General features: G+C 30.7%; 1 long non-coding RNA gene across 1 annotated transcript; it reads left to right on the top strand.

Moving 5' to 3' along the window:
- Positions 1–3,714: 3,714 nt before the first annotated feature.
- Positions 3,715–7,472, top strand: LOC134700447 (uncharacterized). The gene is made up of 5 exons (XR_010103877.1): positions 3,715–3,857; positions 4,876–4,903; positions 6,169–6,196; positions 6,708–6,752; positions 7,304–7,472. It is a non-coding gene; the product is annotated as an uncharacterized LOC134700447 (long non-coding RNA).

The following is a 7,472-nucleotide window of genomic DNA, read 5'->3' as shown; positions in this document are numbered from 1 at the left end:
ATTTTTTTTCAATATTTAACACTATAATGTATGGGGAAACTCTTGATTCAGAATATTTTTTATCATCTGTATGACCATTTTTTTTTTTTATCAAATTGGGGATCGGAATATTTCCATTCCCATCCCCCACCCCCCTTTTGAAGTCAAATGGTTGTTCCATTTCCGCTAGAAAAAGAATTCAAAAATTTTGAATTCAGTTCTACGTAATGAACATTTAAATGACATATAGTTTACAAGTGGGAACAAATCTTATGTACAGGTAGCTAAACAAGGTGTATAGATGTGAACAAATGTAATGTGAAACCAGTGTACACTACACTAAACTAATTGTAAACATGTTTACTCTACACGGCGTTTGGTGTGAACACGGCCTAAGATCCCCTAATCAAAGAGATTCAATATTTTTATATTATGTTATATTTGTTGGTTGGCATATTGAGACAGTTATATAATTTATCAAAACCATATTGTTATGATACTCGGAATTGAGTTGCTTTTAGATACAAGTCAATCTACATAAGAACATTCTAGTACCAAGTCAGGAGTATGGCAGTTGTTCTCCATTCGTTTAATATGTTTGAGCTTTTGACTTTCGGTTTTTGAATTTTCCTCGAAATTTAATATTTTTTTATGAAACTTTTTATGCATGGCATTTGTTCAATCATGATATATTCATATTTAATCTTCTAAAGGATAGACCTGAAGTAAAACGTTTACGAAATATTTGCCCAAGAACCTTCAACAAAATTAAGAACATAATTATACAGTATTGAATCGTGATACAATTTTGCAAACTGTGTAAGAGTGCATCTTTTATCCACCTTGTACCTTATCACATGAAGAGTATCTTCAAATATGATTGACAAACTTAATTAAAACAAAAACAACATAAAAACCAAAAGTATGATGGAACAAAAATCGGGCTTTATTCAGTATTTTCTAATATTGACTGTTAATTTCTGTGTTTTGAACAGATTTTGTCGGAAGAATTTTATTCGCAGACTTATCATTTTAAGAAGTTGTGATATCGCTTCAATAACCCAATGCTTCCTCAATATTTAAATAAAGACAACAGTAGTATACCAGTCCGATATGCGGTTTAAATAGAACAAAAGAATTCGACCTCTTGTGTTTAGAAGGTAGAAAAGTGAAATGAACTGTGTATACGGTTGTCAAGATGTCACAAAAGTTACTTTCCGTAAAGTCATTATAAATATTTGCATTCACGTTGATTAATTTTCATTTTGTACAATTTTTAACAATGCAACTTGCAAACAATCGTTTTTAAAACGACCATAAGTCAAGTTGTTACGTTATTTAGGGGGTCTCCTTATAAACTGCTACTTTTTTTTGCCCGACATAGAAACAATCTGGGAAAAATTACAAAAATTGAAAAATGAATTGTCAATCGTTTAAGACCATTCCCAAAATGTTTAAATAAAAACGAGTCCTTAACCAATCCAAATATCTCAATCCAACTCCTAAGACACAATTCTCCTTTTCTTGTTATAAACTAAATCTTTAGAGACGTTGAAATAAGAATATGTATGTATCAGTCATCTAATCTTACACCTACAGGGCGGTTCTAACAGATATATTTGGGAGTTCAATGTGTCGCCGAACATTAAAAATCAATATGAATGCAGAGTGTTTGCGCATGACGGTTTCGATGTCATTCTGTTTCTTAATAATTATTTCATTCAGTATACTTTTAAAGCCGGAACTGTTAACTGCAACATATATATGCAAACATTAATCTCTCCAATAGAGATTGAATATTTCGCATATTATACATTAATCTCTCCATTAGGGGTTAATTATCCAGTCAACTAAATTACATATTAATCTCTCCAATAGAGTTTAATTATTGTAACAAATACTGCAACACTTATCTCTCCAACAGAGACAGTGATCAGCAATACAGAATCCACTTAATCATTATATTGCCTGCTAAAAGGTCAATTTGAACTTACTACTAAACGTAAACTGATTAATGTGAGAACCTTAAGAAAATGTCTATGAAAAACAGACACATCAAGTCTCGTGATGAAATCACCCATTATTGCATACCAGAAACACAAGAACTTGAAAGAATATTTAACATCTTCTAAACTTAAAAAGAATGTAGGAGATTAAGCTATATCACAATATTCGCAATTTAATATAAAGAAAACAGAAAAATGATTCACTGAGTGTCGTGCCCCAGAACTTTCGTTTATTTTTATCATGTTGCTGTAGGGCTAGGGTACCTGATGAGGATAATGCCTAGGTAATATAAAACCTAAACCGAAACACCAGGTGAAATTACATCATCATATCAATTATTTCATACCAATATATATGCGTATATATGCGTGTATGATTTTACTATTGAAGAAATAATAAATAGATACTTGCCTACATAGTTTGGTTCAAAACTTATAGTAATATTGACCGACTATTTCAAATATTTAAATACATGAGAATAAACTATATATGTATTTAATGATACGATAGGTCACTGATTCTCTGAAGATATATACTGTTACTAAAATAGAAGAGTGTGTCATAGAGATAATATTGAGATGTTTGAATTGCTTAAGGACTCGTTCTTATTTCAACGTCTCTAAAGATTTAGTTTATAACAAGAAAAGGAGAATTGTGTCTTAGGAGTTGGATTGAGATATTTGGATTGGTTAAGAACTCGTTTTTATTTAAACTTTGTAACAGTTATAATTTCTGTATTATTCAAAAAGTTTTGTTACACATTTTGTTACATCTTAGATATACAGTAACTAGGATTGGTTGACCATTGTGAAATAGAGTTTTTGGGGTAGCATAGATTTATATCGTTGTATTCCTAGTTACTGTATATCTAAGATGTAACAAAATGTGTAACAAAACTTTTTGAATAATACAGAAATTATAACTGTTACAAAGTTTAAATAAAAACGAGTTTGAATTTAAATAGAAATGTTTCCTAAAATTATTTTTCTAGGGGTGGGGAGCATGATTGATAAAAATAGCTAGTAATAATCATAATAATAAATATATTCTATTAAAATCTGTAAATACATAACATGTATCACACCTAAAATTTTATACAATTGAAAGTGCATCATCCGATTCTAATAAATATGATAAAAACAAAAACAAAAATTTCTGATTATTAAAACTTCTTCCAATAACAAGGCTTTATATGGGTGGGTCTTTATTATAGGTTTGACTTTCTTGATTTGAATTCAATGAAATTTTGTAACTTTTTGAACTGTTTATATGTAATGTATGTATATATATATACTAGTCTCCTTTTGGGGGTTTGACAACAAAACGAAGCTTATATTTGTAATATATATCATGTAACCAGACTTAAAATAATTTTCTTTATTCTATGTTTATTGCCACAGTGCACAAAGAAAACCTGACAAAAACAAATTGAAAGAGGGAGGGCATATATTTTAATAAATTTACAGAAAAGCCTTTCAAATATGTACATGTACTTTTGTATGAAACATTGTATGTTTTATTTTTAAATTTCATATGACTTTAATCTAAGACAACAGTTGCATGTGAAATGTTGACATGCCCCAAAACTAAACCTTCATAGGTTTTAGTCTATTATAATAACTCCTGAACTTATATGGGTCTCTCCGTCATTGTATCTTTTATTATTCATTTATGTTTACGATTAATGACACCAATAATGATGGCACAAGGATAATAGTTACGCTGAACGGTGCCCACTGGTCACCCTATAAATAGTACTCTTCTGTGTAGTAATATTGTAGTTCTAAAAATAGAAAACCAAAAATAGACAATTCTTCTTTCTGTTTAGCAATACACCATAGATCTAAAGCCTGTTACCGTCTGTATTATCTGTAAGTAAAATTAACGTACTGAGCAATTGAATACAATGAATAACACAAACTTCAGTTTAATGAAGTTATTCAAAGCAAAATATTTGTTTCATCCATTTTGCATGATTTGACATTTGTGATGACACGTTTTTTAAATGTTCGAATCACAGACTAGAAGGAAATCTTCTTTTTTCAGAAGGCCGCGGAAAATGTAGATAAGAGTGGTATGTATGCATTTAATGTATTGTATGAAAACATTTACTTAGTAATATGATGGCAACATACACTATGTTTATATAAAGCTGCAACTATCAATCTTTTTGAACTTAAAACTTGCAATCGTTTCTGGTAAAATGGCTACTTAGGCTTGATTGAACGAATCATTTTTTGTTTATTGATTACCTTACACAAATATATAATTAGATTACATGTGGTCATCTTAACCAGAAATAGGATTTGTTAACCTCTGTTGGCCTTAATATGCTAGAATGGGGTAACTTCTGGTCACCTTATTCATATATAGGATATGGTGACCTCTGGTCACCTTCTGTAAATATTGGATTTGGTGACCTCTGGTCACCTTATGTAAATATTAGATTTGGTGATCTCTGGGATCTTATGTTAATATTGGATTTGGTTCCGTCTGGTCATCTTATGCAGATTTCATATTTGGTTATCTCTGGTAATTAACATTTTCATACAACTAGTTGATGTTTTTCATATCATTTGTAAAAAGTTTGAGACAATCAAAGAAAAAGAGAAAAGAAGAAGAACAGGTTTGATATACATTTTAGGTCAACAAGAATATAAAATATTATTTTATTAAGTTTGATATATCGATAAAACTTTACACAATGAACATTATCTTTCACAATCATCTACAAACAAATCTAAGAAAAATCCTTGATCTTTCAAACATTGCCAAGGACATGGACAGTTGATAATTTAGTCAATTTCTTCTTATCCTCATCAGACACTTTTGGATACATAAAATTGAATTTACTAATACAATTATCATATGTTTATCTTCTTTTTTCAGAAGTCGTCAGAAAATGTAGATGCGAGTGGTATGTATGCATTTAATTTATTGTAATAAACACTTAATATGATGGAAACACACAGAATGTTTATATAATGCTGCTACTATTCAACTATTATTCTTTTTGAACTTAATAATTGCAATCGTTTCTGGTAAAATGGCCACTCAGGCTTGATTGAACAAATCATTTTTTGTTTATTGATTACCTTGCACAAATATTTATTTTGATTACATGTGGTCATCGTAACCAGAAATGGGATTTGATAACCTCTAGTAGCCTTAGCATGCTAGAATGGGGAAACTTCTAGTCCCTTTATTCATATAATGGAATTGGTGACCTCTGGTCACCTTTTGATTATATTGGCTTTGGTGACCTCTGGTCACCTTGTGTTAATATTGTATTTGGTAACCTCTGGTCACCTTATTCATATATTAGATTTGGTGACCTCTGGTCACCTTATTCATAGTTTAGATTTGGTTACCTCTGGTCACCTTATTCATATTTTAGATTTGGTTACCTCTGGTCATCTTATTCATATTTTAAATTTGGTGACCTCTGGTCACCTTATGTTAATATTGGATTTGGTTAACTCTGATCACCTTATGTTAATATTGGATTTGGTTATCTCTGGTCCCCTTATGTTTATATTGGATTTGGCTATCTCTGGTCACCTTATGTTTATATTGGATTTGGTTACCTCTGGTCACCTTATGTTAATTCTAGCTTTGGTTACCTCTGGTCACCTTATGTTAATATTAGATTTGGTGACCTTTGGTCACCTTATGTTAATAATGGATTATGTTACTTCTTGTCACCTTATTCATATATTAGATTTGGTGACCTCTGGTCACTTATGTTTATATTGGATTTGGTAATCTCTGGTCACCTTATGTTTATATTGGTTTTGGTTATCTCTGGTCCCCTTATGTTTATATTGGATTTGGTTAACCTCTGGTCACCTTATGTTAATTCTAGCTTTGGTTACCTCTGGTCACCTTATGTTAATATTAGATTTGGTGACCTCTGGTCACTTAAGGTTAATATTGGATTTGGTTATCTCTGGTCATCTTATGTTATAGAATATTATTACATGAAGTTAAATATGCCTATGAAACTTAACACAATAGACATTATCTTTCATGATCATCTACAAACAAATATAAGAAAAATCCTTGACCTTGCAAACATTGCCAAGATCATTGGCTGTTGATAATTAAGTAAAATAATACTGATCCTCATAAGATAATTGAATTTACTAATACATTTATCATATATTGATATTCTTTTTTCAGAAGTCCTCAGAAAATGTAGATGAGAATGGTATGTATGCATTTAATTTATTGTGTCAAACCTTTAATATAATGAAAACATACACTTTGCTTATATAATGCTGCAAATATAATTCTTTTTGAACTTAAATCTTGCAATTGTTTCTGGTAAAATGGCCACTTAGGCCTGATTGAACAAATCATTTTTTTGTTGTTTCTTGATTACCTTACATAAATATTTAATATTGATTACATCTAAACAAGAAATGGGATTTGTTAACCTGTGCTAGAATGGGGTAACTTCTGGTCACCTCATTCATATATTGGATTTTGTGACATCTGGTCACCTTGTGGTATTAGATTTTGTGACTTCTGGCCACCTTATGTTAATATTGGATTTGGTGACCTCTGGTCACCTTATGTTATTAGATTGGGTGACCTCTGGTCACCTTATGTTTATATTTGATTTGGTTACCTCTGGTCACCTAATGCTAATTTCAGATTTGGTTACCTCTGGTCATCAAAACATAAGTCAGGTTATGTTTTTTTTTTATCATTTGTAGGAATTGTAAGACAATCAAAGAAAATGAAAAAAAGAACAAGAACAGGTTTGATATGCATTACTGGTTCAGCAAGACTATATTTTATTGTATATTAGTCAATACACTTGATTCTCAAAAAAAACAGTTCTTGCTGGTTAAATTACATATATTGGGGATCTCGTATTTTTTTTAAAGCATTCATAGAGTAGTTACATGGTAGGTAAGGAATGGTGAATGGGTCGAAAGGAACATTCAAACTAAAATTTGGAGAACAAACTGACAAAGTTGGACCAAAAAATTAAAAAAGATTGAAATTCAAATTGCAATCATTATAATTCAATATAGAAAAAATAAAACTGAGCAACATAAACCCCACCAAAAACCAGGGTGGTCTCATGTTATCTAGAATGGTTAGCAAATCCAGCTCATTATGCGGTGCCCATGATATTGTTCATGCTTGAGTTTAGGATCCCTTGGTATGTTACTGTATCATTAGAAATCATATGTCTACTGTGAATCATATACATGTCACTTTGCCAATCTGTAAGACATTTTTTTAAGTTGTAAGAAATTTCATAACGGTGCCTAATATGTCTTATTCCATATATTTTTTTTAGCTTAACTGCAAGAAAAGATCACAACTGTATCTCACTTCAGTTCCAGGTGATGTTGACTATCAAGTTAAATGCTTTAACCGAGGCTCCTGTCGATAACGAATCAACCAAAAAGGCTGTTTTCCGAAAAATGAAAGGGACATCTGCCCCAAAAAAAGGATGACAATGAAAA

The sequence above is a fragment of the Mytilus trossulus genome, unplaced genomic scaffold (assembly GCF_036588685.1).
Source record: "Mytilus trossulus isolate FHL-02 unplaced genomic scaffold, PNRI_Mtr1.1.1.hap1 h1tg000138l__unscaffolded, whole genome shotgun sequence".
NCBI classification, from domain to species: Eukaryota; Metazoa; Mollusca; class Bivalvia; order Mytilida; family Mytilidae; genus Mytilus; species Mytilus trossulus.
The sequence above is the reverse complement of the archived record's forward strand: the minus strand, read 5'-3'. Positions and strand labels throughout refer to the sequence as shown.